The sequence below is a fragment of the Pan troglodytes genome, chromosome 1 (assembly GCF_028858775.2).
Source record: "Pan troglodytes isolate AG18354 chromosome 1, NHGRI_mPanTro3-v2.0_pri, whole genome shotgun sequence".
NCBI classification, from domain to species: Eukaryota; Metazoa; Chordata; class Mammalia; order Primates; family Hominidae; genus Pan; species Pan troglodytes.
The window spans coordinates 35153369-35176579 of NC_072398.2; the positions used below are offsets into that span (position 1 = coordinate 35153369).

Consider the following 23211-nt stretch of genomic DNA (forward strand, 5'->3'; position numbering starts at 1 on the left):
GCCATGTTTTACTTTTTCAAAAGAGTTTTTCATCTTGTGAAGTAGCTGGAGTAGATGCTAATCTCCTGAATTTTCCTCTTTGGAAAAGGATGTGGCTAAAGAAAGAGAGATGGTTTCCTAGCCTGTTATTGGTAGGGCAGAACGGCAACCCAGGCCTCTTGTTTCTTGGACCAGGTCTCCTTTCTCTGTGTTCTTGAACCTGTACAAAGGGACAGTGGGAGTTTCAGAAAAAAGGAAGGTGACATTCTCTATCTCCTCCCAGGCGTGTAGAAGGTTACTGTGACTTTGAAGCCACAGCTTTGCTGTGCCCAAATGCTCTCTCGGGGACTAGCCATAGGGAGGAGATTCAAAGTGGACCCTTCAGAGGGTGAGTCTCATGTTCTAGTCGCTGTGACTGCCCAGGTCTGTGGTTGGTTTGCTCAGTTTGCACCTAGGCCTCAGAAAACAGTAGTTCTCCGGTATGAAAAGGGTTCTTTGTTCAATATCAGAGATGAAACTTTTGAGTGAGAGAGATGCCACTTCACGGTGAGGCCTGGTTTTTCATGAGAGAGGGTGGGATCCACACTCTCTCTCTGATTCCTGGCTGAGACTTCTAGGACTCACATTGGCTCTTGAGGTCTAGGAGCGAGGTTCATGCATAAGGGACCAGAAAGCACTGACAGTGTGTACTTTAGGAATAAGAGTGAACCAGAATTTCCTTTTCGGGAATATGAAGCCTCTTCTAGGTTCTGGTTCAAGGGGGAAACTAGAAGAAGTGTTACTCATTGGCTGCTTTTCTGCTTTGACACACAGAGCCTTACATTTTATCATTTCTGGATATTTGTCGTCTCTCTACATGTAGAGCCGGAGTTGTTTGACATTTGAGCAGTATCTTGTAATTATTTGTATCCTCTAAGGCTTCCTAGTACTTAAACTATCTGATGAATGAATAGGAATCAATTTTCAGCCAATCCCTTATCCCAGTGTCTCTCAGCCTGTAGTTCGAATAGGCCTCACCTGGGAAACAGGCATGTGTACTTTGAAATGAAACCCGAGATGAATCTCATGTGCACCGAAGTTTGAGAACTGCTGTTTTATCCTTTTCTCCCTTGGCTTTAAGAACTTACTGTGACTTTGAATAATGCTATAAGCACAAACACAATCTCAGGTTTGTGTAATGTTTTATGACTTCTTCTAAGGCTTATTTCACATGTTTGTCTAATTTAATCCTGATTTAATGAGGCTAATTTAATAACAGGCCTATGATGTGAGTTCTTTTTCCACCCATTGTACAGAGGCTGAGGCAGAGGAATGATATTTTTTCGATCCTGTTTGTGGCAGTATGTGCCAATTTGTGGCAGAGCCTGTACTCATCCCACCTTCTGAGTCCAGGGATGGTGTTCTTTCCCCTACAACCCCTGTGGCTCTATAGCTCTTTCAGGCATAGCTGTTCTTTGTGTGGAAGTGTTATTATTCCTGACAATGCTTGCTGTCCACATAGCTGGGGCTAGTTACCATGATATATATGTGAAACCAGCAGAAGCTAACACAGTCTGTATTCCTAATGAAGTATATAGTAGGATAAGTGGATAAGACCATGAATGAAGTGTTCTTTCATGCAAATATTAGAGTACAACATTTTTGTTCGTTATCGGATTGGAAAAGCACAACTGGGAACTGGGGCTAGGTGAAAGTTCTTTCAGAGAAGGACAGCCCGTTTGGTGATGTGTGATGTAAATTGTGCTCTCCTGACTTTTATTTCCATCTTGTTTTACTGGAAATAATGGAGAAAGAATGGGAAGTGAGCTGAGACCCTTGAACTTGCTCTGCAACCTGTAGTCCCAGTAGGGTTAGCTCTATTGAGGCTCACTGTTTTAGATGTCTGTGAGGTTCACAGCTAGAGCCAAACAGGACTCCTGAGGAAGTAGCGTAGACCTGTGGAATGCTGTAAAGGTGGCTAGCTTATATCTCCCTTAATTCAAAAGATCAGAATGCTCAAACGTTCACTTGATGTTCAAGGGAACATGTAGCCATGCTTTCAGTGGCAATTTAATGGTTGCCAGAGTATTCTAAACAGGACTTTCTGGATGGCTGTTTATGCTTTTATTAATTGCAAAGTACAGACAGCCATCAGAAACTGAGACTTGTCAACTGAAAGAGAAGGTGGGCTTGAAACTTCTGCTGGTACCCAATTCTCTTCCACTTAGCTGGGAAAGGACCTCTTCTTTAATCATGGAGTAATGGATGATTGATATGACTGTACCCTGATTAGAAAAGGTTTCATTTTACTTGTGCATGGTACATGGAATTAGTTAAGGGTTGCATAGGAAAAGAAGTGATGGACTATTGTTCACATTAAATTATAATGACAGCCTTCCTAACCACTGTGTATTTATTATGTAAGAAAAGAAAATGTCTGGTAAAATTCTGTATAGGTTAATAACACCTTCATAATATACTCCTTCTTTTCTATTGACTTGAATAGCCCTCCTACTGACTTTTAATGGATTATTAGAGTTAATTACATCAATTGCAATATAATTGAGTCTTAAATACTATGTAGAAACCTCATACAATTATGGAAAAACAAAAGTTATCTAGACATCTCAAATCAAAAAAGATTTGGAATTCCTGCACATTTAATTTCTGATAATCACTAGTCAGTTTGGACATTAAGATTGCATGGTGTCTTGTTTTCTATTTGGTAGGTTTTGACAGAATTGATAGTTTTACAACATTTAACTCAATATGCATAGAAATATAAGATTAAAGCTGTGAGTGCACATTTTTTTTTTTCTAAAAAAATATCACTCCATGGCTTAAAAGCTGAAATGTGTTACCTGCCTAACATTGACAGAAACAAACTCAAGGGAAAATCAAAAGTAGATTTGATGTTGACTTTTAGAAATCTCTTCTCTGCTGGTGTAAAGATTCCTGTGGGTCTTAGGATTTGTTACCTGGGGGCTTTAAAATATGACAAGGGGATGAACTGTGTAAAGGGGCCAAAAAAAAAACCCTCCCATTTTATTACCTAGATATAGACTATGTGTTCTAATGTCAAAACCACTGGTTGAAAAGTGAAACATCATTAATATCTGGTTTTTGATGTCATATAGATGAAAAGAAATCCCTGTAATGGAGTTATTGGAATGCAATCTTTTTTTTTTAAACTGATTTTGAAAAACCAGTTTATGGGTATTGACACTTGTAAGTGTGAGTTTTATTTGATGTAGTAGACAAGTCACAGGGATGAGAATCAGCAGACCTGATGTTTTCTGTCTACTTGGCTCAGTGACTTGAAATGTCTGGGCCTCAAACGTTCTTTTTTGTAAAATAAGAGAGAGACTCTAACTTCTCTGCCTTGACTCTCCTGCCTTTTTACTCTTAGTGCTCTTATTTTCTACAGTAACTCATTTGATTCCTCATATAAGCTGCCTTGTATCAATATGCATTAATCAATATGCCTTATATGTCTGTCTGTATATATATATATATATATGTCTTATTTTCTTAACTAGGTTGTAAGTTTTCGAGGACAAAGATAATGCCACATGTATCTCTGTATTCTCATAACAGATACTAGAGTTTTCTAACATAGAATAGGCTACTGTTTGGTGGACTGAACAGTCAATCAAAAGGAAGTGTTTCCATTTGTATCCCCTGAAAGTTTTGACATAACAAAAATAATGACAGTATACCCTATTTATTATAATAGTTTAATTTGTAAAAGCATTGTACAATGTATGATTTTATTTCATGAAACATTGATTGTGCTTTAAATCAGACGAATTTAAGATGTAACATTTCACTCAGTTTCTTATCAACTGAAATGCAATGGGGTTTTTAATAGAACGTAAGCAGCCTATTCTAAAGTTCATTGGGGCCGGGCTGTGGCTCATGCCTGTAATTCTAGCACTTTTGGGAGGCTGAGGCGGGTGGATCACTTGAGGTCAGGAGTTCAAGACCAACCTGGCCAACAAGGTGAAACCCCATCTCTACTAAAAAAAAAAAATTAGCCGAAATTGCTTGAACCCAGGAGGTGGAGGTTGCAGTAAGCCAAGATTGTGCCACTGCATTCTATCCTGGGCAACACAGTGAGAATCCATTCCAAAAAAAAAAAAAAAAGAAAAAGAAAATTCATTTGGAAGGGAAACAAATGACAGTAGTCATAAAAAAAAAAAAACAGTTTGAGAGAAGACTTGCCTAGTAGTTATCAAACAAACTACACATCCTAAGAAATCTAATACACAAGTGTTGTGCTAGAGAAATCAACAAATCAAAAGGGCTAGAGTCCAGAAGCAGAACTAAGAATATAGAGGAATTTAACAGATAATATGGAGGCATTTCAAATGAGTGGCTAAATGGAGACTGTTCAGTAAATGGTATTGTGACAACTGGCTCTCCATCTGGACTCATACTATACACAAAAGTAAATTCCAGATGGAATAAAGCTCTAAACATAAAAATCAAATCTATACCAGTATCAGAATGAAATATAAATTAATAAAAAATAACCCTAGGTTAAGAGGTCTTTGTAAACAAGGTGAGAAATCCAGAGGCCATTAAGGAAAACCTGACAGATTTGACTTCATAAAAAAAAGTTAAAGAAGAAGTGACAGATTGGGACAAAACATTTGAATTATACATGACAGAAAAAAGGGTTACTATCTATTATTCAAAGAATGCCTTCAAGTTAATGAGAAAAATATAACTAACACTTAAAAAATGGGCAAAAAGTATAAAATATGTCATTCTCAGAAGAAATCCAAATGTCTAGCAAACATTTGAAAAATATGCTCAACCTCAATGGTAAAAGACATGTAAAATTTAAAAGAGTATATGTTGCCATTTTGTACCTATCTGGTTGGCAAAAAATTAAGGGAGTTGACTGGATATATCAATTAAAATGAATGAATATACTGTATAAACTGTCAAGGACAGATGTCAGTAACATGTTGTTAGGTGAAAAGGCAAGTTGTAGAACACTGCACATTATGTTATGTCATTTTGGAATACTTTTTTAAAAACTAGTATATAAAATATATTTTAACAATTGTTTATGCATTATAAACATATAATATAGCAGTTATCTCTTGGGATGCTGTTAGGATAAGTAGAACTCTATTCTTTGGATTACTTTTCAGCTGGAAAACATTCTCTTATTATGCTTTATTTTACAGTCATCAAGCTTTATAATTGATCTTTAGTAGGTAGTTACAAGTCATTAGTTCAGAGGATTTAGCTGAATCAAGTATTGTATGAATACAGTGTAGCATTTTATGGACTATCAGTCAATTCTGATCAAATTCTTCAAATCACCTTGTCGAATTGGGTGAATTAAATAGGGTTCTGTCCCTAAACTGTGGCTTCAGTCAGATCTTATCTTCAGTCTTTTAGATTCCCAAGGTTTGTGCAAGGGCTATCATGCATCCGCCTCCTCTGTCAGCTGTCCTTATTCCATATGACATCCAGGCGCACTCCTCACCCTGAGTGTTACATGAATCCCGACATCCCGGAATCCAGGCCCTCAGCAGGGTTAAACAAGTCAATGTAAATACAGTCTTGTGATTCATTTGAACTTGCTTTCAAGTTGCTTGTTAACAGGGAGTTAACAAGTTCAGACCTTTGGTCAGATGGGTCTTTAAGGAAAGCTTTTTTCCCCATTCCAATGACTTCCTGTTCATGGGAAAATGAGAGGAAATGAACCTCTAACAGGAGGATGGACCCACCCTTTTCCAGTCGTGTGGCTAATTTGTCAGGTGTAATATTGGCACCTGGTGGCTTGTGTTGGCTTCCTGCCCACCCTTGGTGGGGAAGTATCCAAATACTTGTAACAGGCAGTGGAAGACTTCAAAGCCATTTGTAAAAGAAAAGGATATTGTCATTAAAGAACTCAATGGTGAATACTCCCAATCATTTAGTGATGTCAAGATAAAAGGAAAAATTTAAAAACACATTATCTGGAGTTTTTTCTGATGTATCATATGACCTGTTAAAACAAAGCAATGTAGTTGATTTGGTGATAATAAATGTTCAAATATATAAAAACAATATATATTTATTGATAATTTAGTGTTCTTGTTTTTGCAAAATTAGCACAGGTATCAATTATTTATAAGATGATTATGAGTTATTTCTTTAAGTATATAATCCTTCTTTCTTAAATTCACTTTTCAATAGGTACTCTCTTTGTGCCTGATAATGGAACTGTTTCCTTTGAATCAAAACGAAATAACTACAATAATATTGAGTGGTTCAATAAATGAAAAGGGATGATATGGATTGTCAGAATTCATTAGGAATTTTGGCTGGAAACACCTAGTTTAGTTCTATACCTCTCAATTTTCAGCTAAAGATAGTTACTTCCTTTTGAACAATGGTATAGTTAATAGTCCAGCAATTCAAAGTAGATCAGTCCATAAATGAGGATTAATTGAACTATAAGCAGTGGTCATTAAACCATAATAAATTCTGCAGAACAATGGAACTTCCTTCAGTTTTTGTAATTAATATAAGCTATATAGGCTTAGTGTGTCTAAAACTCTCATGGCAGAGTCAACAGTCATGGGTACAGATAAAAAGATTAGTCTATTAAAACATACATTCATAGTGTCATCATCTGTAAACCTCAATCAGCGAACTGTTTCTATCAAATGATCCATGAATATTTATTGAATTTTTTTTGCCTAACATAGTATCAGACAAATTTAATAAATTATTAAGTGAATAGATATTTGTTGAATAACTGCTCTCTTGAAGGGTATATCACTGGATTTGATCTGGCAGAGACTGGATGACTTTCACAGGGAACAGCAAGGATGAATTGCATAGGATTTCCTCAATCTTAAGAGTTGATGGCAAAGTGGTTCCAGTTTTCAAAGACCTTAGAATAGTTTATTATCTACCTGACTGGCAAGCTTGAAACACATAAATAATTAGAATTAATACATTGTATACACTAAAGTGTCAATGGGATTAGGACTTGGGCAAAGAAGAGATCAGTGTTGATCAAAATAATCTTGGAGGAAGAGGTTAGTTAGCTGAATCTTGAGAATGAATAGTATTTAGACAAACAAAAAGGGAAATAGTGGATATTCTAAGTGGGTGGGAACTGGGAATGAGTGTAGAGTGAGGGAGGGTCTTGGGGAGGTCCAGATGACTACAGCATTGGTTTCAGGTTCCTGCATGGCAGGAAATAAGGTAGATGGGTTGGATGGCAATAATATGAAAGGTCTCATAAGCTTAGCAGAGGAACTTCCAGGTTTCTGAAGGGTAGGGGTAGGGTAGTGTGATTTAAGTAGTCATTTAGGAAGATTTTTCTGGCAGTTTGACTACAACAGGGAAAGGGTGTAGTGGGGAGATTTGTTAGACTCTTGTGGGAAACAGAGTGAAAAGACAGCCATAGATGGTGATGGTAGAAAAAGAGAAAGATAAATGAATTCAAGAGACATTTTGAAGGAAGGAAGGATGGGGTTAGGTGGCATTGGATATAGGGGTTGGGGAAGGAAAATAAGTCAAAGATAACTCCAAAATTTCTACCCTAGAAGCCTGGATGGTTAATAATGCCACTGGCCACTTGATGAAGGAAAATGGTGAGTTTTTTTGTAGACAAATTAAATCTAGGTTCAACTGGGATATCTTGTGGAGCTTTCTTATAAGCAACTAAAAACATGGGATTAGAGAGTAGCTAAGGGGCCAGAAAAAGACATAAAGAATTAATGATGAACAGTTACTCATTGCCCATAAATCAAATTTCATAGTTGGATTTTCAAGGCTGCTGTCATCTAGTCTCATACTGCTTATTCAACTAATCTTCAGCTACGCCATAGTCTGTCCTCCTCCTTCTGGGTCAGCTAGTTAGCAATTATGCTTTTCTTCACCTTGTGACAAAATCCTTGCTGTTTTTCTTGCCTGGAATTCTCTTCCTAGATCTCTAGTTATTAATATCTCCCCAAGCTTTAGGACCAGCACAGGTCCCTCTCACACCATGAAAATGTTCCTCAAAAATTCTAGTCCACAGTCTTCTCTCTCTGTTTCAAACATCTGTAGCATTTAGAGGTTGCGTTTGTATAAGCATTCACTCCTATGCAAGTCTATGTTGTTTAATTAGGTCAAACATAAATGTCTACCTTGTTTTGTCAGAAAACTATAAATGCCTTGAGGGTAAGGATCAATGTTCCTCTTGCATCAGTTAGGAATTATATTTGACTGTCAAGAACAGAGGCTCCTAATCAGAGGCTTAAAAATCAAGGGTTTTATTTTTATCATATTGTGAGATGTATGGAGGCAGGTAATCCCAAGCTGATTGATGTGGCAAATCTTGGTAAGAGCAGAGACTCACTCAGCCTCTCCCCACCTTCTCATTTAGCCCTCCTTAGCATGGATTTGTCACTTCAAAATCACAATCTGGCCGATCCTCTTCAAGCACAGCATCTGTGCAATAGACAGAGAAAAGTGGGAAGGCAAGGGGCAAACGGGGCTTGCAGACTGAATCAGCCTGGCTTTTTAACGTGCTGCCCTAGAAGCTCCATACCATGATTTCTGCTCACCTTTCATGGGTCAACAGTTAGATATAGCGCCACCCCTATTTGCAAACAATGCTCCAAATATTTTCAGTTTGACATATTGCTATTCAACAAAGTCTGCATTATTTTAGTAAAGAGAAGGGCTATTGGTAACTAGAAGGCAACTAGTTGTCTATGATCTCTGTCCTTCTATGTATATCTCTTCAAACATGCATATATACATATGGATGTATACACATATAAACTTTTATTCAGATACCTACGTGTATAACATTATATGTTATATATGCATATATTTTTATATTTAGAAATACAGACAGAAACAGAGGGACAGAGATTATGCTTTATCTCTATCCCAGTATCTGTATCTCTCTATTTGAATAATAATAATAATATATATAATTTATATATACATATATATGGAGAGAGATTATGCTATATTACTCTCTTCATCTGAGCAAATCAAATAAAGATTACAATAAAAATAACCTGATATTTTAAATACTATGCTGATTACCATGCCTGTCATAGACACAATGGAGATATTTTTTCATAAGTAACTATTGCTTTCTTTACAGAATTAAACCAAGTATTTTTTCCTTATTGTCATAGAAGCTTTGATTGGTTTCCTATATTTGGCATTACTGTTTTTTTGTTTGTTTGTTTGTTTGTTGTTTTGAAACAAGGTCTCAGTTAGTCACCCAGGATGGAGTGCAGTGGTGCGACCACAATTCACTATAGCTTCAAAGTCTCAGGCTCCAGTGATCCTCCCACCTCAGCCTCCTGACTAGCTAGGACTACAGGCACACACCACCACGACTGGTTAATTTTTCTTTTTCTTTTCTTTTTTTTTTTAGAGATGAGGTTTTGCCATGTCACCCAGGCTGGTCTCAAACCCCTGAGCTCAAGCCACCCTATCGCCTTGGCCTCCCAAAGTGCTGGGATTACAGCAGTGAGCCACTGCCCCTGGCTCAGCATTACTGTTGGCAGGAATCTCTGAAAACATTTATGCCTCACATTTCTTAGAAGTTAAAAGTACTGAATTAGTGATGAATGTCTGCATTTTAGGTTTCCCCCTTTGCTCCCTTCTATCTCTTTGATTTAACCAGGTGTCCTCAAACTATGTTTGTGACACATTTTTGAATCTTAGCATTATTATCAGCACATATGAAAAGATGAAAAGACTTTAGAGTAAAACCAGAGAAAAGATGTCGGAGTATTGTGTGATAACTCTGCACAATGATAGCCATTTTAACACAGTCTCACAGAGCCGGTAGAAGCGTCCCCCTAGAAGAGTCCCCCAATATTGGGTCTTTTACTTTGTTACTGTATACTCTCTTATGTACTCCCAAGGAAGTGAGTTGATCAGTTTATGAGCAAAGCTGTGATTAGGACTCAGGTCACTTAACTCCAGGCTCAAAGCTCTTCCTACTACATTATTCATGACAACAACAACAGCAGCACTTTACATCTGTGCAGAACCGCACAGACTGCCTCACCGATCATGCACTAGAGACAGAATGAATATTATTGAGCCCTTTTGATAAGGAAACATTATACAAAACTCATGGCAGGTAGTGGAAGAGCAGCTATTAGGATGTTCTTTCACACTCATTGGTCATTGTAGGGGCTTCCCCTGATAGATTACACATATCCTTGGGCCTGTTAACCAGGCCAACAGATCAGAATGCCCCAATCTGAATCCCTTGGATTAATCTGTTGGGATAAGGTGACATTTGCTTGCAGGGCCATTTCCTAGCCACTCTTCGTATTATTTAGTCTTCCTATTATTACATTAGTCTTAGCCAATGTAATTGTGTCTTGGTAGTGAAACAACCAAACCAATAAGAAAAAGAAAAATCTGCTATATCCCCTTGCTACACATCATTGCCTTCAATATGGCACTTGCACTTCTAATTTTCCAAGACAACATTATCACTTAGGGTTTAGGCACATCTTAATCTGCTGACTGATGGAGTGTGTGGCAGGCATTTTCACACTAGGACCATATGTGATATAATCACCTAAGCATTGCAAAGGAGATAGGTAGAGGGTCTATTGCATATCTATTAAGAAGATGACAGTGCTTAGGATAATAAGAGTGGTAGCCTGGATGGATGGTGGTGAGATAGTTAAAGACAATCAGCATTAATTGGAACTTCCTTGTTTGTTTTCTTCTGAAACTTTAAAGTTATCCAAATGGAGTGTTAATTTAAGAAAAAAAAAAGAAATGTTTTCTTGGGAGAAGACAATATTTTGAAATGTTTTTAATTTACAAGAGCCTGTTTCGTTCAGTTTCCCATTGCTGCGTGAGGTTGAACAAATGTTAGCTGCAACAAATTAATTAAGTTTGCAGAAAGTAGCAGCAGGGGATTGGAAACTTGAAGTGGAAGTGAGCATTTTGACTGTAAACATGTTGCCTGCCTGAGAGACTATATCTGGATTGAGTGGTTGTGGAGTTATCCAAAGAAATGCAGTATATCTGGGAAAGTACGTCTTGGCAGGGAGAAAAAATAACAATGTCTCTTGCTGGCAAATCTATTCATTTATTTCCTGGGATCATCTCATGTGTTTTGTTTGATTCTGGCCACACACTATTATTCTGCTCTCCTCTCTGCAAATGAAGGTGGTGCTACAGACTTGCCCTCAGAAGGAAAGGAACTAATATTTATCTGTGCCAGCCTCTTTATATATGCCATTTCTTTCTAAGGGTAGATATAATTTTCTTATTTTATCACTTCTTGGCCTTTTGGTGAAGACCAAGTGTAGTATCTGTTTTTATCAGTTTAATTTTCTTATTTTACAGACAAGGAAACTAAGACTCAGAGAATTTAGGAACTCACTCACAATCAGTTTAGAGGCAAAGAGATTGGAATTTGAACCCCAAATCATCTGATACTAGAGCTTTTTGAGCTACACCAGGATGCTTTCTCATGGTTATGGTGGGGGAAGGGCTGCAGGGATCCCTGGCAGCTTCTTGCCTGGTTTCCCTTATGGTTGGGGGAAAGGGAAAGGCCTGGGGCCATGGAATATGGAAAGATGATCCTCCGATTTGAAGGTGATCAGTGGATTATACCTTGAGAAACAATGGATTAGAGAGATTTCTCAACAAGATACCTGAACTAGGGCCCTTGTAGGCTTCTGGCTATGTTGGACTAGTCATACTCCTTCTCTTAGGAATTTGAACCCAGACATAATACCAAATGAGAGGAGAGGATATATGGCAGAAATGAAACCTGAATGAACCATGATACAGAGTGTCCAGGGCAGCCATAATGGACTCCGAGAGATCTGAGGTTGTGAGTAGAACAACCATGACTAATCAAAGGAAGGCTTTTCTTGAGAGAGGAAGCAAGAGCAGAGACACAGAGAGAAGAAAGGTCATGGCAAGTTGAGATAGAGTCAACCCCAAGTCCTTAGAGCTGTTTTAGCAACCAAGGTCTTTGTGTTCCAGTCATGATGCAAGCCATGTTGATCTTGCCATTACAAGCTTACCCCTTCAGTTTCATCATTTTGCTTTCTGCACTGCCAACACTAGACATTATTACTCTATAAAGACAGGCTTGTGCCAGAAATTTTTTAAGAATGCAATAGACCAATTCTTAATTCACACTGAATAGACCACTAGATACTACAAAATTTTTAGAATATCAGAGAAGAATTGCACACAATTTTCTTAGAGATTAAATAAGACTTAAGTACAGACATCATCTTTTATTAAGTTTGTAATAGATGTTACTGGTAAAAATGATCAATACAAAATAAAAATTACAATATCTGAAAGTACACACTGTACTTGGTAAAATGTAGTACAGTCTAAAACTTGTCTGAAGAATGTAATCTTCTTGACTAAGTTTAGATATGCAAAATTTGAAGGTGTAAAATTAAACTTGGTCACAGATGAAAATTCTATGGTCACACATGAAAACTCACAATGGCAGAGCAATGAATGATGGAATTTCATATGGTCAAAGATACTGATCAATAAACCACATCTTGGTTGTAAATATACATGGTGAAAAATTGAACTAGATGAAAATCATGTTAGTAAAATAAGAATGAAATGCAAAAATACCAGGAAAAGCCTGACTATTCTATATAGAAAATTATTTGTGGAATTAATTTATAATAATGGGGGCTTGTGTGTTTCTGAGTAGAAGGTTGAGGCAAGTTGTTGATTTCTGCTGTAATAACTAGAAAAATTGGATAAATTACAAAAATTATATTTTTAAAGACATAGGAGATGTAGGAAGCAAAAAGTTACAGATAAGTTAAAATTCCAGAGAGATGCCCCCTTCACAGATGAGCTGAGGTCACTGACCATTTTCTTCCCTAGGGACTATTGCAAGTGCGCTCACAGACTGTGGATTGGTCAGGTTTGGCTAGGCCAAGGGACTCTACCAGGAAAAGACAAACCTGCAGAGGATGCTGATAAGCTGGGATCTGGGGGATTTTAAAGGTCTTAGCCAGTTTTCCCAAAGGACATTTGCTGAGTGTGGGGACTGGGGGAAGGGATGCTAAGAGACTAGGAGGCTGGGCTGGAAAGCCGAGTCAAGTGTCTCACTCTCTCACTGCCTCAAAGCACTTGGAAAATCCTTGAGACGAATAGCTACAACAAACACACAACTGTCCTTGAGATTTTTGAAAGCAGAAGTGAACTAAGTCTAGCTGAAGCTGCAATCTAGCTCTAAGCCAGTTCAATTTCTGATTGGATGGAGGTGATTGATAGATAGTCCCTCTCCCTATCTGTTTTTCAAAGGAAAGCACAAATGCTCTGGGGGAAATAACAAAGACAGCCGTCTCGAAGATTATTTTACACATAATGTTTACCATACAATTAAATACTATGAGGCATGTGAAGAAGTAGAAAAACATGACTAAAAATAAAAAAAAAAGCAATAGAAGAAAACCTATAGATGATCCAGATATTGGAGTTACCTCAAAGGCCTTAAAATAACTATTATACATATGTTAAATAAAATGCAGAAAAATACATACAAAAGAGATGAAAAGATGAAGGTCAACTAAGAATTTGAATCTACGTAAAAGGATCAATCAGATATTATATAACCTAAAAATATTATAGCTGACATTAAGAATTTGTTGGACAGGTTTAGCAAGAGCTTGGCTTGCGTACGGCAGAAGACAGGATTAGTATACTCAAAGATAGGCCCAAAGAAAATAGCAAAATTAAATCACAGAAAGAAAAATAAAGTTGAAAGAATGGAACAGAGCAAAATAAATATATGAGACATAGTAAATGGTTCTAACATATGTGTAATTGGAATCCCGAAAGGATAGGAGAGAGACAATGAGGAAGCAGCAAATTTGGAGATAACTGTTGAATACTTTCTAAAAATTGACGAAAGACATTACGATTCAAGAGGCTCAGCAAATTCCAAGCAAAGTAAATATAAAGAAAATCACACTTAGGTACATCATAGTGGAACTGCTAAAAACCAGAGATACAGTGCTCACAGACTGAGCGCTGAAAACACTATGAAATTGAAACACTGAAAACGCTGAAAAACAATAGAATTTGCTCCAGAAAATTGTTTCTCGATGAAAAGTTTTTCATGTTGCTGTTAACTCTGATTGAAATGTTTACATTCACTAACACAAAGTCCACATGTTCTTGAGGTCAAATTGGAGGAGTTAAAACAAACCAAACCAAAACAACAGCCATGGTTAAAACATCATTTTTTTTTTTCCTCACATGAGTGGTTGAATTTGTTCCTTGCGAGAAAAGAACCTAACTGAAATCTTCCTCCAAGCATTTCTACCTTACCAAGACTCTTCTTCCCTTACCTGATCATTCTACCTTTTTGGCGGAAGATGGGGCTTTTAATTCTGCCCTTTTGTTTAATTGCTATTTGCAATCCTGGAATTCCTAGATTTTCAAAGTTGCCTCTCTCTTGCCATTGCTTTTTCACCAAGAAATGGCCAGAGAAGGGAAGGAATAGCTTGTGAGGTTCTAATAACACAATCAGCTTGGTTTTTGACCCTGAAAATCAGCATCCAGCACCATTCACTTTTACCTTTGGCATCTATTTACAACAGTAGAAGCAGGCAGTCAGTAAGGAACAGTACAATGGATTTTACTTCATGTTCCGGATTTACTCAAGTGATTTTTAAAAATAGATGCATATACAAATATCACAAAAGGTGTTGTTCTTAACTTGGAGACAGATGGATAGTGGGAACATTCTAAAGCACCTAGAGACTGATGGATTTCAGTTAGTGTCCTGTCTTTCATGCACATAAAGGGATGGATTGGTTTTGCCTGGTCCACATATTTGTCAGTGCCTACATGTTTCCAGTTATGTTCTGCTGCAGGTCTTAAGGTTATTTCACCTCTTTTCTTTTCCCTTTCCAGTTCCTGAGCCAATACTTGTCAAACCTGGTACTGTATCAAGATCCTCATGACCTATACCAAATGCAGTCTGGAAGTGTGGTTGGCTGCTCAAATCAGGAGTCAAGTGTTCATATACAAACCCCTGCAAAACTCTCCCCCACCACTCGAGTTCTCCCACAGAGTCTGGAGCACAGTCAGAACTGAGATTTTTTTTTATCTGGGGCCCAGATTTTCTTCCTGGACCTTGTTATTCCCTCTCCCAGGAGATAGACTCTGATCTGGCATCCGTGACTGTTATCTGGAGTTCAGTCCTATGTGTTACAAGATTATTAGTTCATTCACTATTTCTTTTAATGAGTTTTTATTGATTACTTACTATGTGTGTGGCACCATGTTAGGTGCTGAAAATACAGTGATGTATAAAATGATGTAAGCATAGTTCTCAGAGAGTAGTTTATTATTCTTGTGGGAAAGAAAAGCATTGAATAAATAAACAACTACATAGCTCATTAAAAACTGGTAAGTACTATGAAAGACAAGTACAAAATCCTAAAAAAAAATAAAAAATAAAAAAAAAAGCAAAATCTGAGATTGGGTCAGGGAAAGCCTCCTGAAGTCAGCCAAGTGAAGACAAGGGGAAAGAGTGCTACAGGTAGAGAAAAAGCAAGTGCAAAGACTTGGAGGTAGCACTGAGGCCTTTTGAAGACTTTAGCAGAGGCCAGTAGGACTACAGTGGCTGTTGCTAACCTGCTGAATTAGTTTCCTTTGGCTATCATAACTAATTACCACAAATTTAGTGCCTTAAAATAACAGAACATATTTTCTCATAGATCTGGAGGTTCAGAAGTCTGACATCAGAATGTCTGGGCTGAAATCAAGGCGTTGGCAAGGCGGTGCTCCCTCCAAGGCTCTAGGAGAGAATCTTTTTCTTGCCTTTTCTGGTGTCTAGTGGCTGCCAGCATTACCTGGCTTGTGGCCACATCAGTACAATTTTCAAGGTCAGAACCTTCAAATCTCTCTGTGTTCTATCTTCATATCACCTTTCCCTCCGTGTGTGTCATGTCTCCCTCTGCCTCTCTTTTATTAGGATGCTTGTGACTGCATTTAGAGCACATCTGAAAAATGAAGGCAGTCTCCCCATCTCAACATCCTTAACTTAATCCCATCTGCAAAACCCAATTTTGCCATAAAAGGTAACATTTACAGGTTCCTGGAAGTAGGACTTGATATAATATTTGGGGGGGCCTTTATTCAGCCCACTACAATGGCTTGCAATGCAATCCCCAGGGGAATGTTTTAAGATGCAATGCTCAGGCTCCATCCCCGATCCGTTAAGTCAGAATTTCTGGGTAAGACCTGGGCATGGGAATTTTTTTTAAAGCTCCCCAGGTGACTCTAATATATAGCTAGGACTGGGAACTACTGGGCTGGAGCATTATGAGGGATTGGAAGTTGTCATGGCAGGCAGGGTATCACCCCTGGAGATTTTTGCTGTCCCATTAAGAACCCTTAAATATCAATGCTGTCTGCATAAAGCTGTCACATAATGTACTACTTTGAACTGTTTTGTAACCTGCTTTTCTTGGGGTTCTTGACCCTTTCTCCTTCAGTTCTTGCTTCTTCTTCCCGTCAAGCTGACACTGAGGCCCTAGAATGTGTGAAACGTGAGTCCATTCTTGTTGTGAAGAATATGCTAACAAATCAATAGAGAACACACTTAGCTGACTTCACACAAACATGTTCCAATTCTGCTCTAGAATTGGAAGTGAAAGTCTGTAGAGCATGCAGTAAGGGAAACTAGTAAATTTGTTAAAAAAAAAAAAAAAAAAAAAAGATAGCTTCAGTCTGAGCAAAAACCACCTAGAAGCAGGCCCAGAATTAGGAAAGTATACCTGAGACCTAGGACCTCCAGCATTCACTACTTGTCTTAGTCATAAAAGAGGATGTCTTCTTTCCCACTCTTCTCACTTATCTATGAAAATATTGAGGTTTTTTTTTTTTCAGTGAACATATTTGGAACAAAATGGGGATTTGGCCTATCAATATCTATCAAGATCCCTAATGGTTATCAGTAGCTTTGGTCTTAAGGACAAATTTGGTCTCACAACCATATAGACACGTCATTTGGAAGCTATGAAAATGATCATGTAATTTGCTGAGAATTTAATAATAGGTGGGAAAAGAGGCAATTTAGGGAGTTTCTATAAAGCCTCAATAGCTACTTGCTAGTAGATAGACATTTTTAAATGTCAGGTTGGGAGAAATTCCCAAGCTCAACTTACCATTGGTCCATCAGGGATTAATTTGAGGGCAGCCATCTTTGCTTTTTCAAATCACTAAATTTTCTCTGGAGAAGTAAAGATGCAATTACCTCACTTTGTTGAATACAGTCTTTCCATGGTCAGATCTACTAACAGACCCCATCCACAAGGGAATATTGGTGACACCTGGGAAATGTGGGTTGTGTTTCTAAGTACCGAGAGTGTTGAACTGGAAGTTCTTTGCAGATAGGTTCAAGGTCTACATAGCATCATCCTTCTGACTCTAACCTGACATCATCCCTAGCACAGCACCATGTTGTTTGCTGCTCTTTGCTGCTAACCATCACCTCAACTAGGGCTGGACATCATGAAATGATTCAATGAAAGCATGATGCTTCTTTTGGGAAGTCCTTCTACCACCTTCTTCTCTTTTCCACCCATATCTACTCTCTTCTTGTTTCCATAATTACTTGCATCAAATTTTTTCATCTCTCTTGGAAAAAATATTAAAGTGTATCTGCTTACTAGTGGGTACTCCCTTTGGGAACTCTTTTAATATAGGGAGGCTAGGTGGTGGTGTTTCTTTCTGGGTCTTTATGGTTGAGCATGCTCACTGCTCAAATAAAGATCTGAATGAATGCTGGCCTCCTTTCAGAACCCCTCTTAAATGCTTTCTACTGAACACATCCTTCCTTTTCCTAAATGGCACTTGCACATCTTGTGAATATCTCGTATTTTTTTCTCTTGATTACCCCATCTAAGTGGAAATCTGTGATACACATGGCAACCACAAAAAGAATTCTCACCTGCTAAGAAGGTCTGGCAGGTGGTCCCAGTAATACCTTTCTTATCTAGGAAGTAGCTCAATTATTTTCACCTCTGACAAAGTGATAAACTTCAGAATACTCACCAAAGCAAGAGGATAGAGGGAATGGAACTGCTAGCTCCAGCACCCCAATGTGGAGTAAGTTGTCTGAACACAGCCTCGCTCTCTAGCATAAATTCCCCTCTTTCTCCAAAGAGCCACAATGGCCGAGGTGTTGGCATGCAAATACTTGCAAAGTGAAAATAGATACACTTCCACAGCTCCTCATCCCTGGCCTCCAGTGGACAGCCTGCCAACCATGCATGCATGTTGGTTTGGCACCGAGACAAATGTTCCCTGGAGCATAGACTGAAACCACCAAACTGATATCACATGGGATGCCAGCCAAATTCTGACCTTGCTCTCTGTAGGTGAGTGGCTGTGGAATTAACCTGTGATGGTTTCCTGCTCCTGCCTGGTTGGTAGCCTGGGTTTTTCTGTTTGTTTTTTCTTTCTTTTATTTTTTAATGCCACATTTCAGTCTTGTTCTCCTATTCCACTGGTATCTACGAGCCACAGACCACTCTCTTGGTCTTGGCTTGTTGACAGTGGGCAGCTACTTAGTTCCAAGAAATGGGCAAATGACAAAATTCCTTCTTGCCATGGGTCTTCTCGCCCCTTGAGAGGGAAGGGCCACCAATAGACTGCTTTAAAATCACACCCAGGTGGCGGGGCCTGTGGTCTGGCATCGTGGGCATCTGTGATTGCTGTCTGTTCCTTTTGCATCCTCTTCTTCTATTTTTCCCTGCTGCTCCAGCTTCTCCCATCCCCCTTTTCTGTTTCCAGCTCTTATTTATTCAGTGCTTCCAATAGTCTAAGTTTTTCATGAATTCAGGGCTTTAATTTAGCATGTGGGGTGCTGGCTCTTCCAGCAAGCTGCTTTGGTCATTATTTCCAACTTGAGGGGATAAAGAGGCAGCAGGGTGCAGTGGAAAGAGTCGGGGCCTGAAGCCAGAAGGCCTCGGGTACTAGTCCCAGCTCCGTTTCTAACTAGCTGTGGGACTCTGGCTAGGACACATCCTGGCCACGGGCCTCAGTTTCCTCACCGATGGGATAAGGAGTTTGGATGAGAAGATTTTGAATGCTTGTCTCGTTTTATCATTCTATAGAGCTCACTGGTGATGTGAAATCTGTGTTGGGTTGTGCCAGTCTCACTTTTGTTTTTCTTTTGAAAAACTTTATTGTTGAATGGATGTTAATGAGGAGATGCGAGAAGAGTCCCTAAACAAGATTTCTCAAATGCAGAATATGGGGTGGGGGGAGGAATCTATTTTTAAAAATCACTATCTAGAGGTTTATAGCCTAGAAATAAAATTCCCCTTCCTATCATAAAACGTGAGACAATATTTTCCACCAGGATAAGAAAATGATTCAAGTGGCATTTGTTGTTTTCTGAGGATCCTATTTCTGTACTGTAGCATAAGCACATAGAATGGTTCAAGTAAAATTGTACTTTTGGAAGGAAAAGGTTAAAGTTGGCTACTGATATTCATCAGGAGATGGATATTTAATCTTTAATCTCTTGTCCTAGGCCTCTACTCTGGATCAACTCATTATCCCGAATAAACGATGTGTCATTCCCATTATTTATGTTTCACTGCAGCCAAAGTATCTGGACCTCGTTTTAGTAAGCGCCATTCATTTCGACCCATTCAGTATTAATCTCCCTGCTAACATCTTTCCTGTTCTATGTGCTGCCCCTTATTTGCTTTTATGTTTTCTGCAGAGTGTTTATAAAAGGATAATCTTTTACAAAGCAGACAGAATTTTTGTGTATAAACTGCTCTGTTTGAATGCCTCATTGATATACCATCTAAAAACTGAAGTGTTCAGCAAGATTAGCAAAGCCCTGAGCTATTGAGATGAGGGAAAACATGAGAACCAGGCTCTTCTCTATAGGAGGCAAAGGTGACGGAAGATGCCTTTGCTTTCGCAGTAGTAGCAAAAACAGAGCCATTGCCCCCACCGGGCCCCGATAGACCTAGTTGCTTGGAAATGAAAGGGGTACAAAGCAAGCTGCTTGAAGTTGCTGGGGAAAAGGTGAAGAGTGTGGTCATATGACTTCTTTCCTAGAATTTTCTTAGAAAATGCCATGACTCTACAAACACTGAATTTACATGTAGTCCCCACTTGAGCTAACTCTTTTAAACTTTCATGAAGTATCCACACGCTGTTGCTCAGTTGTTCATTGATGTTACATTACTTGTGTCATTCTAGTCTGCCCTATGGAAAAGGCAGTACTATAGAAACCAAGCAAAGATCCAAAGAAGGAGGATGGTCTCTTTCTGCCATCTGCATTTTCTCTTTCCAAGGATCAGGAGCTCCCCCAAACAGCTCTCTTTTGCAGAGAGGAGGTAGAGATCACTTCATTTTACAATGGACAAAGAAGGGTACTTTGTGGAATTTTGCATGGCATGGGGTCCCAGATATGCCACCGATTAAAAAACTTAACAGATGGACTCTGAGAATAGGAATATGTTCAAGAAAATTAAAAAAAAAATCAGTGGAAGGGGGTTGCAAGTCTGGCCTCTGTGGGAGCTGAGCATGGGAAGCTTCACTGAGCAAATGCTTTGTACCTTAGATAGGGTGAGTTCAGCTGGTAGAGATGGGTGGAAGCATCTGAAGCACAAACTGTGCTTGGGTTTTTAGTTGGCAAAGCTATGAGGGAAAAAAATCCCAAGATGAACAGTGCCAAAAATTATACGTGCCTTCAAAGAGTATTTTTTTCCAACAAATTGATCACTTTGATTACTCAATAATAAGGCTTGTTATTTTATGAGGTGTGCCCTTTGTATACATGAGAATTTTTGCTTACATTTCCACATTTATTAGAGACAAGTTCAAAACAGACATGTGGTCGTGTCATTTTAATGGCATAAGCCCTTAAATACTAAGGGCCTGCCAAATCTCTTCTGAAGATCTAAGCTATAAAAACACTCAGAATTTATCTGTCAAGACTATCAACAAGACACACTATTTAGGATTTTATCGTCACCAAATGGCAGCATTGTTGGCCATTTATTACGGTGTTAACTAGGATGGATGCCCTTGCCTTAATCTACAATCCCCACCAAGATGAGGGCTGACAAATGTTGGAGAAGAACTGAATCCGGCTTCCTCGGGGTGCCCCGTGTGGCCTTTGGAAAGATGACAACCTGACGACAGCTAGTTCTCACCACTTGGCAGGAAAGCTTGGTACTTGGGGTGGGGAGGGACTGGGGGAAACTGGGGAATTCTTACTGCGAGCCTGAGTCAGTTGCATTGTCTAAAAGAACAAAGTGACTAGGTTTTCATGGTCAGTCTCTTGACTACGGGAAATTCATGGTGTTGACTCCTTTTACTTTGTAGAGCCTCCTCCTCAAGAATACACAAAATAAGCTCCTGAAAGAGTGGGGGGCTGCTTCAGTTAATCTCAGTAGTGCCTGGTTTGAACTTTCTTCTATTTTTCACTCTTTTTTACTTCTATAATTTTATTTCCTCTTCCCCCTGATTTTCTCTTTAATTTGCTTTGCTTCCTCCCTCCCTCCCTCCCTTCCTCTCTTCCACTCCCTTTCTCCATCACTTCCTTTCTTTGCCTTGGCACTATTGGAGACTACAAAGGGTATAGAAGACATGATCTTTGCTTCAAAAGGTTTACTGTGTGAATTGGTAAACAAGGCCAACACAAGAAGTGTCTAATGCAAGGATGGCCAATCGAGTTCATTTTGCATTTCAGCACCCATCACTCATTAAAGGCTGCCTGGAGCTCTGTGTTCGGAGGATTCTAACTTCAGAACCAGGCTCAGAGGGCATGAATGCCCTGATCAACTAGATGTGACAGCAAAGGACACAGGGAGACTAGGGAGGAAGAGCACTTGTGGCAGAAACTTGCCACCCTGGGTCTAAATCAGAGTTTCTCAACTGTGGCATGACTGACACTTAGCATTTAGGCTGGCTCGTTCTTTGTCATTGGGGGCTGTCCTGGGCATTGCAGGAGGTTCAGCAGCATCCCTGACCTCTCTCCACTAGATGCCAGTGGCACCCCTGCAGCTGGGACCATCCTTTGGACATTGCCAAATGTCCCTGAGGAGGGAAGGAGTAAAATCGCCCCTGTTCTAAAAGTAGTGGTCAAATAATTAACACGGAACTAAGTATAGAGAAGTAAATGAGAAAGTCAGAGGAGCTGGAAGAATGCACAGCTTTGGGAAGCGGGTGAAGCTGTGTAGGAAGTGTAGAAGGATTTGTCATGGCAGAGAAGAAATTCTCAGTCACTGTCGTTGTTGCATTGGGCTGTATTTCCATGGTTCTAAGGTTGTATTTGTGACTAGACCAGAGCCCTGGGAAATAGTCTTAGACCACAGCAGGAAGGATTGAAGTTACACTATAGTTTATTAATTGTAAGATTGGTGAAACTCTGGGCTACATTTTCAGTGCAGGTAAAGTTTTCTGTGCTGGAGAGCTCAATAAACAGATTGATGGTGTTCCGTAGGGCTGATTAGAAGGTAGAGGGGCCAGAGACAGGGAAACAAGAAGAAAAGTCCCCTGTGCAGCCCTAAGAATCTTAATGGGACCTGGGAATCTAGGAGAAGAGGGAAACTGGAATCACAGCCATTATCAACTCCCTTTATGGAGGTGGGTTTATTCACTTTAAATTTCTTGACTTGATCGGAATATCAGTAAACAATGAACAAAGACTAACATATTCGATGAAGTTAGCCGGTGGCTTCAGGACACATTCAAAGAGTACAGATCAGCTCAGGTCCAGGCTCTGTTTCCATTTATGGCCCTGGGTCATTTCATGGGATGTGTGATGCAGTGGAAAGTTCTGGGTTTGATTTTGAGCTCTGCTTCTTGCTCAGATGCTGTGAGACTTGTTTGGGCTCCCCATGGCCAAGTCAAATTGACACATGAAATTAACTCTCTGTAGAATGGGGGTAACAATAGTACTTACAGGATTCGTGATATGAACCCTCTCTTGATTCCACGAGTTAATGAAAATAGAGTGCCCCTTGTAGTATCTCATTAAATATTATATTATCGTTGCTGGTGTTTTTTTTTTTTAAAAAACATTTATAGATAGGGACTAAGTTTCAGGCAGAGGGAGATGAGAGGGAGAGGAGGGTCCTTGGGAGGGCAGAGAGAGGCAGGGTCTTGGCTTCATTGGTGTGCAACCCATACGGTTACACATGCTAAGCATGGGCCCCACGCTTAGGAGGGCTCCATGCTTGGTTTGATGCTCTGCTGTTG

General features: G+C 39.2%; 1 long non-coding RNA gene and 1 other non-coding gene across 2 annotated transcripts in view; one reads left to right on the forward strand and one right to left on the reverse strand.

Moving 5' to 3' along the window:
* The window catches only part of LOC107970156 (uncharacterized), a 241302-nt gene that overhangs the window by 12980 nt on the left and 205111 nt on the right, over positions 1–23211 (reverse strand). The window lies entirely within an intron of this gene.
* Positions 11238–11434, forward strand: LOC112206911 (U2 spliceosomal RNA). The gene has a single exon (XR_002941405.1). It is a non-coding gene; the product is annotated as a U2 spliceosomal RNA (small nuclear RNA).